Source organism: Cetorhinus maximus, unplaced genomic scaffold (genome assembly GCF_964194155.1).
Source record: "Cetorhinus maximus unplaced genomic scaffold, sCetMax3.hap1.1 HAP1_SCAFFOLD_578, whole genome shotgun sequence".
Classification (NCBI taxonomy): Eukaryota; Metazoa; Chordata; class Chondrichthyes; order Lamniformes; family Cetorhinidae; genus Cetorhinus; species Cetorhinus maximus.
Window position 1 is genome coordinate 237,698 of NW_027596520.1, and position 11,512 is coordinate 249,209.

At 44.3% G+C, this 11,512-nt stretch overlaps 1 non-coding gene across 1 annotated transcript; it reads right to left on the bottom strand.

The window, feature by feature from the left end:
- Nucleotides 1-317: 317 nt before the first annotated feature.
- LOC144674178 (U2 spliceosomal RNA) lies at nucleotides 318-500 on the bottom strand. The gene has a single exon (XR_013574483.1). It is a non-coding gene; the product is annotated as a U2 spliceosomal RNA (small nuclear RNA).
- Between the last annotated feature and the right edge of the window lie 11,012 nt (nucleotides 501-11,512).

The following is an 11,512-nucleotide window of genomic DNA, read 5'->3' on the forward strand; positions in this document are numbered from 1 at the left end:
CACGCCTTCAACAGGATCCTCCTGGTGAAGAAGCCCCGATCCATAGGTGATCCTCCTTCGCTGTGGTTCACCGTGACTCGGACGGTGATAGGTAACCCACGGTATGGATTTGGATTGCGATTGGTTATCGCCCTTCCATCCCGACCTTGCCTTGGCAGGACCATGGTGTCGCCCCTGCAACACTTGATGTTAGCCAAAAGGCCGAGAAGCGATGAGAAAGAAAGAAAGTTGTGTTTTGAAAGATGTGCATGTTGAAAAGTAAAGAAAGCAGATGTTTGTAAGAAAACTATTTTTAGCATTGAAAATCCCCTGGAAAGGGGTGGTGCACCATTCCCAGAGATACTGCAATACCGGGTCGATGCGTGGAGTGGACGGAGCAAGCCCCTATTCCATCTCCCTGCTCCAAAAATCAATTTAATATATGGTCCCCAGATAAGGGACGTATCAGATATTAAACTGATAAGAACAGATTTTTTTTATTTTTTTTTTTGTAAAAATATACTTTATTCATAAAATATCTTCAATCACATTCCAAACCATTTCAAAAACAACATTACAAGGGTACAATCCAGGTTAAACTTTTACAAAATGTATCACCAGGTGCATCAGTACAAACAATATTACAATCATTTACAGCCTTTCATTTTGATCTGTACAGCCCGAGGGGCTCTAAACAGTTCCCAGTCTCTCGGTGCGCTGTGGTAGAAAGGTCTTAGACAGCGACCCTTCCCCATTGCGCCTTTGCGGCAGCTGCCCCAAGCTTTAGTGCGTCCCTCAGCACGTAGTCCTGGACTTTGGATTGTGCCAGTCCGCAACAATCGGTCGGGGACAACTCTTTGTGCTGGAAGACCAACAAGTTTCGGGAAGACCAAAGCGCCTCTTTCACCGAGTTGATGATCCTCCAGCTGCAGTTGATGTTTGTCTCGGTGTGTGTCCCTGGGAACAGCCCGTAGAGCACAGAGTCCTGTGTCACAGAACTGCTCGGGATGAACCTCGACAGCAACCACTGCATCTCTCTCCAGACTTTCTTTGCAAAGGCACAATCCACAAGGAGGTGGACAACGGTCTCTTCCCCACCACAGCCACCTCGAGGGCAACGTGCAGAGGGGGTGAGCTTCCTGGCGTGTAGGAAGGATCTGACGGGGAGGGCCTTTCTCACCACCAGCCAAGCTATGTCTTGGTGCTTGTTGGAAAGTTCTGGCGATGAGGCATTCTGCCAAATGACTTTGACAGTCTGCTCGGGGAACCATCCCACAGGGTCCACCCTCTCCTTATCCCTCAGGGCCTCTAGGACGTTACGTGCTGACCACTGCCTGATGGACTTGTGGTCAAAGGTGTTTCTCTGCATAAATTTTTCCACCAGGGACAGGTGGTACGGCACGGTCCAACTACTTGGAGCGTTCCGCGGCAGCGTGGCCAGACCCATCCTTCGCAACACCGGGGACAGGTAGAACCTCAGCACATAGTGACACTTGGTGTTTGCGTACTGAGGGTCTACGCACCGCTTGATGCAGCCACACACAAAGGTGGCCATCAGTATGAGGGCGATGTTGGGCATGTTTTATTCCCCCTTATCTAGAGGCTTGTACATCGCGTCCCTGCGGATACGATCGCTTTTTGACCTCCAGATAAAGCGGAAGATGGCTCGAGTGATCGCCATTGCGCAGGAGTCTGGAATGGGCCAGACCTGCGCCACGTACAGCAACAGCGAGAGTGCCTCACACCTGATGACCAGGTTCTTACCCGCAATGGAGAGGGAGCGTCGCTCCCAAATGCCCAGTTTCCTTTTCACCATAGACACTCGCTCCTTCCAGTTTCTAACGCATGCCCTGCTCCCTCCGAACCATATCCCCAGCACCTTCAGGCCGTCAGCCCTGACAGTGAAGGGGACAACGGATCGGTCAGCTCAGTTCCCAGAGAACATGGCCTCGCTCTTCCCACGATTTACCTTGGCTCCCGAGGCCAGTTCAAACTGGTCGCAGATGTGGATCCGTCTGCGCACCGACAGCGGATCCGAGCAGAAGACGGTGACATCGTCCATGTACAGGGAGGCTTTGGCCTGAGTGCCTCCACTGCCTGGGATTGTCACTCCTCTTATGCCTGAACCCTTCCTGATGGACTCAGTAAAGGGTTCTATGCAACAGACAAACAGGACAGGAGAGAGAGGGCAGCCCTGCCTGACTCCAGATTTAATCGGAAAGCTATCTGATTCCCACCCATTGATTGAGACTGCGCTACTGATGTTAGTGTAGAGCAGTTGGATCCAATTTCGAATTCCCTCCCCAAACCCCATTTTGGAGAGCACTTCCACCATGTAGGTGTGCGGTATTCTGTCAAAGGCCTTCTCCTGATCCAAGCTGATGAGGCAGGTGTCCACACCCGTCATGCACATGATGGGGAGGGCCTTTGTCACTATCAGCCAAGCTACATCCTAATACTAATTTGAAAGTTTTGGTGATGAGGCATTCTTCCAAATTACTTTGACAGTCAGCTCAGGAAACCACCCGACAGCATTCATTATCTCCTTTTCCCGCAGGACCACATTACAATATGTGCAGCCCACTGCCTGATGGACTTGTGGTCAACAGGTTTTTCTGCATAAACTGTTCCACAAGGGATAGGTGATACAGCAGGTTCCAACTGAATGGAGCGTTCTCTGGTAACATAGCCATATCCATTCTTCCCAACACCGGGAAGAGGTAGAATCTCAGCACGGAGTGACACTTGGGCCTGGATTCTTGGGCCTGAGCATTGGGGCGTCTTAGGTCACTGTGCTAATGACATCATTGCTGCATCACTACCCAGCAGCCAAACTCAATGTACATTGCTCAACATGGGCTGCTGTGTTTAACCGACTTCAGTTTCAGGAAAATGTAACAGGAGCACATTTCACTCTGTGCTGTTGGACAGTGGTTTAATAGTTGGAAAAGATCAGTGGTGCTCACCAGGGTTCACACCTGAAGAATTGTCAACCTTTGTGTTGCTGCACAGCACAATCAGATAAAGCATTTCTTACCTTCCGTCACTTCCTGTTCCTTCAGCTGTAGCCTAACCAGTGTATCATAACGGTTTGGCATAACTTCCTTCCCTTTGGACTCCACGCCTCAATTTATAAAGCCGAGGATCCTTATTTGTGTTTACATGAATTCTTGCTGCAACAAACGGAGCTTTGGCGAGATCATACCCAGAGTATTGTGTACCATTGTTTTGGTCTCCTCACCAAATGAAGGATATATTTTCCATAGTAGGGATGCAACAATGGTTCAGTAAAGATTGAATGGAGTGGCCAATATTTTCTGGAGTTTAGAAGAATGAGCCGTGGTCTTGGGTTCGCTAAGGCTGTGCTGAGGAAAGTGGAGGGAAGGAGAGTACAGCACAAAGGATAGGAAGGCTGGCACAGGCAAAAGAAACTGCAGCCAACAGGGTGAAGCGGGGTACAGGTGCTGTCACCCTATTTTCTAACGTGGACAACTGCCTTAGTGTGGTTGTGCCTGCAGTTGCACAGAAATCCAACAGGGGGCAGTGTCTGGCCTAGCTGCACAGGAGAAAAATTGCAAGGCCCTGAGCTGAACTTCAGCGCAAATACCCACATGTAAATGGCACATTGAAGGTGAGAAAAGCAACTCTTAATGAGGAGCAGTTTCAGAAGAAATGTAAAGCATGGTCAGGCAGCTGTAAAAACATTGTTCTGTTGACTGTTACATCTGCTCATCGTAAACAGGGGAGTTGCACCATTCTGCTATACCCTGCAAGACCAGGTTAAAGCATGTAGTGGACATCGGCATGTTTTAAAAGTTTTTGTCGCATCAGAATTGTTTAATTTAATAAGAAACTTACTGATGTGTCCCAATGAAACAATTAAGTGGTTCAGTATAATTTTTTTTCTGCCATTTTAAATCAGCTTACTCAGGGACAACTGGTCACCCAGATTACAAATTCTCATTTTATTACAATAAACCAGTTTCAGATATATCACTGAAACATTATCTGTCACCTACCATTCAAATGCATCAAGGAATACAGAGAAAATAAAGTTACTTTTTATTATTCTGCCTTGTTGCGTTGGTTCAGGGAGATTTTGCATTCATGATTTTCCAAATGAATTGGTGGCCAGAAGCCTAACCTAACCTGCACAATTTCAAGTGTTCTTCCCGTGCAATTTCCCGATTGTACCCAAAGTGAAATTATCTCAGCTCGTTTCTGTGATGTAAACTGCTGCATTGTTGAGTGAGATGGAAACAATGGAAAGAAGCATTGAAGAAATTAAAGACATTAGCAAAACAAAGAACATGTGGATAGGTCAGACATGCAAGGAAGTGAGAAGTGAGACACATTGAAAACAAAGACACCCTGCAGATCAGGTCTGACATTCAAACGGAAAATTGCAGACAACTCATGATTTGATCAGAGAGTAAATGCAAAATACTGCTGATGGATGCTGGATGCAGATAGAAATCTGAAACAAGAACAAAAAATGCTGGAAAAGCTCAGCAGGTCCAGCAGCATCTGTGGAGAGAGAAACACAGCTAACATTTCGAGTCCCTTTGACCCTTTGTTTGGAGAGTACTGTGTTCTGACAAAGAGCCTCATCCCAACAGCTACACAGCTCCCCACACCCCAATAAAAAGCCTGTTTCCAGATTGTGTGTGAAAAGCTTGTGGAGCTGGGCTGCCCACTGCTCATAGATTTAAAGAGATAGTCCATTAAAATAACCAAAAGTAATTTGACTTCCATTAGTAGACCTCTAAACTGCTGTTTTTCTGTGGGAAGAGGGTTGTGTGAGATCTAGTATCACCCCAGAGAATTGAGCAGATATTCCAGCTAACATCATAACTGGATGCAAAATATTCCATGGCACTATTCAAGAAAGAGTGGCCGAATTCTCCCTGGTCTCCTGGCCAATATTTCTCCTTCAACCAACATTACTGAAAACATTATTTGTCATGATGTCATTTCTGTATGTGGGACTTTGCTGTGAGTAAATTAACTGACACATTTCCAGCATCACAACAGATATCAGCACTTCAAAAATATTTAATTGATTGAAGTATTTTGCACCATCCAGTAGCGAGCAGGAATAGAAATGATTGCCTCTTGGTTGAGAAACACAGCAGAAACTGAACCATTAGAATGAAAAACATAAAAGTTCCCACAAGGAAAACCAATCAGATAATGTCACAGAATCACAGAATTGTTAGGGTTCAGAAGGAGACCATTTGGCCCATCATATTTACACCAGCTCTCCGAATGAGCATTATGACTTAGCACCATTCTCCTCCCTTTTCCCCTTACCCTTGCACATTGTTTCTATTCAAATAATCATCTAGTGATAATCCTCTTGAATGCCTCGATTGAACCTGCCTCCACCACACTTCCAGGCAGTGCATTCCATACTCGAACCACTCGCTGTGTGAAAAAGATTTTTCTCACATCACGTTTGCTTCTTTTGTAAATCACTTTAAACCTGTGCTCTCTCGGTCTCGATCCTTTTCAGAGCGGGAACAGATTCTTCCTATCTACTCTATCCAGCCCCCTCATGATTTTGAACACCTCTATCAAATCTCCTCTTAGCCTTCTCTTCTCCAAGGAGAACAGTCCCAACGTTTCCAATCTATCTTCGTAACTGAAGTTTCTTACCCCGGAGACATATTTGTAAACCTCTTCTGCACTCTCTCCAATGTGTTCACATCCGTTCTATAGTGTGGTGCCCAGAGCTGGACACAATACTCCAGCTGAGGGCTAAATAGCATCTTATATGAGCTCAGCATAACCTCTCCACTCTTGTACTCTATGCTCCTCTTAATAAAGCCCAGGATACTGCATGCTTTACTAACTGCTCGCACCACTGTCCTGCCACCTTCAATGACCTATGCACATAAACACCCCGATCCCTCTGCTCCGCCACGTCCTTAAGAATTGTATCCCTTATTTTATATTGTCTCTCCATGTTCTTTGTACCAAAGTGCATCCCCTCACGCTTCTCCGCATTGAGCTTCATCTGCCACCTATCTGCCCACTCTACCAACTTGTCTATGTTCTTTTGAAGTTCTATACTGTCCTCCTCACAGTTTACAATGCTCTGTAATAGATCAGTGCTCTGTACTCTTTTTGTAGTGGCTGCTAAAGGAGAAACATTTGACTCTTTATATCTGAGTAAATTCCAAGTAGAACCTGAAATGCTGCAGTTTTGTCCACTCCCAACCTAGCCTGTACCTGCTGGCACAAATCTTGTATTCAGCTCCTGCTGATCTGAGGTACAGATAAAGGCCTGGAGTGAGAGCAGCCACTGCTGGGAAAATCCTTTGAGCTGGAGCTGGTCAAGCTGCTGTGCACATCCTGTTAAAGAAACATCACCAAAATGCAAAGACCTTTCACAGGAACAAGGATGGTTTGAGGCTTTTCCATACACAGTACACATGAAGGCTACAAAAGGTGTAGTCAGCTAGTCCTTAACATGCAGGTCTAATAATGACACTGGAACCAATTTTTAATGAGTGAGGTAGTTCCAGAATGGAAAGTCTTTAAACTCTACAAGGTTCAGCTGCAGGACCGCAGTGATGCTCGTTATTACTTTATTATTTTGCAATGCCGTTCAAGTGAAAATTTCAAATCAATAGAACTGATCTTTTTGTGCTCAGTCCCAACCATCACCTTCTCCATAAAACACGACCACATCCCACCTCAGCCACTCTAGAAGAAATACTTCCATATAAATAGTTGCATTTGTGGGTTGACGTGTATTAGATCCCCTGCTTTTTGAGGTATATCTAATAATTTGGATGTAAATGTAGGGGGAATGATCAAGAAGTTTGAAGATTAGTAGAAGCAGAAACACTCATTTAAAAGCGTGTCTGGATATGCACCTTAAAATGCCGGAACCTGCAGGGTTACAGACTAAATGCTGGAAAGTGGGATTAGGCTGGGTGGCTCGTTTTTCAGCCCGAGCAGACACAATGGGCCAAGTGGCCGCTTTGTGCCATAAACTTTCTATGATTCTATTCTGTGTGGAGATGATAATATCCAGCTGCAGATCACTGCTGGCTGGATGACAGGAAACATTGAAAGTGTTTGCTTGGGTTAGACATGCCGTGTCTTTCAATGTACAGTAATCCCTCTGCACTAATTGCTCTCTGGGCTGAAAGCTCTTACTTTACCACTGACAGTGAAAAAGGAGGATGGAAAGGGAAAGTGTTGGGTACCGGTTTATACTCTTGGCTGTCTTTTACTATTAAATCATTCCAAGATATCAGGGCCTATTATAACTCCACCGTTTAATTGCCACCTGTCAATCTAAGACCACGAGTTTTTATACTAAAAAGAGCTTCTCAAAATGCTTTGTTCACTCCCACAATCCTATATTTTGGAGAGGTTCGATCATATTCTTTGCAATGTTTACGTATCGAATAATATAGCAACCTATGAGTATGAAAATGGGCTTATGGAAAAATTTATCTGGAATCTACTGGATTGGCTTTCATCTAGGGTGAAACTAAAAATCAATTCCAACAGCAGTTTAAGAGCTGTTTACTGTAAGGGTGAAACCCTTTTGCATTACTATCAAGTATTGGTACTTGGGATTGAACACATTCACGTCATTAGTTAATGTAAATTGCAAAATATGAAATCATTCATATGTCAAGAGAACCTGAAACTTTTCTAGGAGATCCCCTCCTGCCTCAGTTGGTAATGGTTTGATTGTTTGATCAGTGCTCAGCTAGCCTGAAACCAGTATTAGTGCAGCAGGAAGGATGCTGCAGAGAAACAGAGCAGAAATATACAGCCAACATACCTGTCAGTTTTCAGCACCAGTTTAAAGTTACTGCATTAGAAGTGCTCCAATGAATTAAGAAAGTCACAACAGTATTGTTTTCAGAGATGAATTCAAATAACTCTTGCGTTAATTCAGTGTTGCCTGTTATTTTGGACCCTCCCAATCCCGATATCTTCGTGCTGTAATTGCTCCTGTTAAAATATTACTGCACTGCTGTTAACCCAGCATCTTCCCAGCTGTGTTTCTCTCGCAGCCGGTCATGTGACAGTCCGGACACTACAGCACCTGCATTGTGGTTTGAACCATCATGCAATTTCCTTTAATGATCCTTTTCTTGAAAGTTTTGGAGGGGATGCAAGAAAAATCAAAGTCTGGAATCCAACTCCAGACAATTTCAGCAACATCAAAATTCCAGTTACTCAACCCCCAGACAGACACAAAAGCAAGCTGTGCTTAATTGTCTGTCTTTTTACGCAATTAATGTCTTAATTAATTAATTGCTTAATAACTTCAAGTGCTTTTGAAAACATTAATTGTTAATTGTAGCTGAGTCAGTATGTAATAGCAGGCTCCATAAAAGGTGCAAGTTATGAATTCACATTGCCAGCTCTGAGCTTCCATACAAAAGGTGCACATGCTGGGAACTGAAACTTGTGAGTCAGTTGACATCAAGGTATCTCTGTCTATTACACCCTATAGGACCTATAGGTACGTGTATCAACAATTCTCCCCCATAGACACTATTTGGTCATTTAAGCTTCGTGCCGACAGTGTGAATCTGCAAGTTGATTTGCTGCCTGCATCTTGTAAAATGCTCATCTCTGTCCCGGAAAGAAAACCTCCCCGCCAAATTAAAATCGGTGTGAAAGTGCAAAGCTTCAGTCAACATTCTGGTAGTTCTCATTTCACCTCTGGACACGATGAGCAAAATCCAGATCTCTCATGTGATAATTGTACAAAAAAAGTCTGCGAAGTAAAACTTGGAGCTGCCACCTTCAGGCAAGTCCCTTCCTCCTAAAGGATGTAATAAAGTCTGTAAATTGTTGAATTAACAATAAAAACAGTTAAGCTTTAATCTGATTCCACTCTTCCCAGACATTACTTTCAGCAGGTTCACCCACTCAACCAGCTCATTCCCCTTTGCATTTGAAGCTCTCCATCTGCAAGAGGTGCTGTGATTGGAAGAAGGAGCGGAGCTTGTAAAAGCAGATTCACAGAATCTGCCTGGAATTTGTTCCAGGGTCATTATTAGACGTAATCACACAAATTGAAAAAAAGAGTGTTCTTCAAATGCAAGGATTCTGAGTCATTGATAATAATCAAAATGTTTATCAGTATCAGTCACTAATGGCCAGCAACTTCAGACTGGAGAACAAGGGAAATTGCACGCGTGCTATACTTTTGAGTATTACCATCATCCTCTAATGATATTGGTTTATTTAACACACAAAAATTATCAGGGCTGATGCTGACCAAATGGATTATGCAGCAGGTATGTGCCTATGGCCAAGTGTTGCTTAAGCAGCGAGGGTAATATCATGGACTTGGATGCCTCTGGATGAACTTTAGCATATTCAGCGCCATCCAAACAGCAAAATTAGCACTGAGCAGAGGATCAGTCAAGTGTAGCTTACTTTGCAAAGTAAAGCAAAAGTAGTAATCCTGGCAGTAGCAAGCTTGTGAAGTGTGCACAAGAGGTGCACAATACGTATGCTGAGGTGAAACCCCAGGGCAGAAAGTCGCTGGAAATGCTAGAAATCACACAGCAGAAACTGGCCACTAAACATTCTGCCAAGAGTCACTGCTTAGAAGGCCCATGTTACAGCTCCATATCTTACTGTTAAAGAAAAGGGAAAACCAAACCAGAGTAGTGCTCTTTAAAAATTTGGGCTTTTTTTGAGTTTCCAAGGTCATATTCCAGTGTTTGTTTTTAAACTTAATCCTGTATTACACGAACAAACTGCATTAAACACTGGGAAGTTAAAATGATGTTAAAATTGGTGGTGGCACAGCACCCATTTCACCTCCATCTCCACTTCCAATATTCCATCTGACCAGTATCAGCATCTGCCCACCACATCACTTGTGTCCTAATTACCAGAGCTCAGGACTCGCCCTAGCCCATGTTTCCTTTCTTTAAAACAAAAATGAACTCATCACTGCCCTGCCAAATGCAAGTGTTGTAAATGTGATGCACCCATTCAGAACACTTAACATCTAGGTCATGCACTTGTTCAGACTTTACACAGCTCCAGGATTTTAGGGCAAATTGATGCCTGCCTGATCTACTCTAAGGAAGCATTTCACTAAATGAACATTGCCATATGAAGCTTCAGATGACAACTGTAGTTGATGCTGCAACAAATTGTACAGACAGACAATCTTGATTGTCCCAGTTCACAATAGCATTGCCTGCAAGCCTTGCTGAGTAACACACCATCCTGCTTTGGAGTCATCATGGAATGTAACAATGCAAAGGGAGGCCATTTGACCCTCGAGTCTGTGTGAACCCCTTGAGTCACGCGAGGGGACTGCTCTCTCCCCATTCTTCTGTACATTCCACCCCTTCTAGCCCTGCTCACAAAAGGGTGCGCTTCCTGAGGAATTTGAAGGAGGATGGCAAATCCATTTGCTCTGAAAAATTTTCATTCATTCTCAAGCTCACTCAGGAAAAAAAAAGGTACACAAGGTTGATCCTGCAACTGAGAAATTGCTGCATTCAGCTAAGGCTGCAGATTCAAGAATAACATTTCTGCCACCAGGGGTGTAAAGTTGTCACCTTTGTAGAGCAGCTGGGGAAAAGAGAGCACGTTGCCAGATTGTATGCTGAGGCCGTTTACGAAGGCTTCCTGGGAAAAGAAAGAGCCAGGCTATGGAAAACACACCCACAACGCCAAGAAATTTAGTGCTGAGCACAGCATAAGAAAGTGAGACTTAGTGCCAGTTAGCATGGTATGAGTGGGAGGTCTGACTGAGATCAATACTCTGGATATGGAAAGAGCTCTGCAGAGCAGGCCAAAGTCTCAAGAGGGAGGAAGGTGATGTATGAACTGCTTTCTCAAGCACTCAGTCACAGTATAAGGTCAAAGAGACTGCACACAGTTAATATTGAAATAAGGCAAACACATAGCACCTCGACAGGGGCTTGTGAAGGGAACACCATCAGATCATACACAGCTGGGATGATAGACAGGGAAAGCCTAGGATATGGACAGAGTATCTAATATCATTGGTTACAGCACTGGAGGACATTCTACCCATCAGATCAGTGCTGGATCTCTGAAGGAGCACGTTGTCCTATCGAGCTTAAGCTACACTTGTCCACAAACATTCATTCCCTCAACCATCAACACACAGTAGCAACGTGTACCATCTACAAGATGCATTGCAGGAATTCGCCAAGGCTCCTTCGACAGCACCTTCCAAACCCACGACTACTACCATCTTGAAGGACAAGGGCAGCAGATACATGAGAAAACCACCACGTAGAAGTTCCCTTCCAAACCACTCACTATCCTGGCTTGGAAATATATTGCTATTCCTTCACCATAGCTGGGTCAAAATCCTGGAACTCCCTTCCTAACAGCACTATGGGTACACCTTCACCACATGGACTGCAGTGGTTCAAGAAGGTAGCTCACCACCACCACCACCTCCTCCTCCTCCTTCAGGGATGGGCAATAAATGCTGGCCCAGCCAGCGAAGCCCACATCCCATAAATGAATTTTTTAAAAAATGACC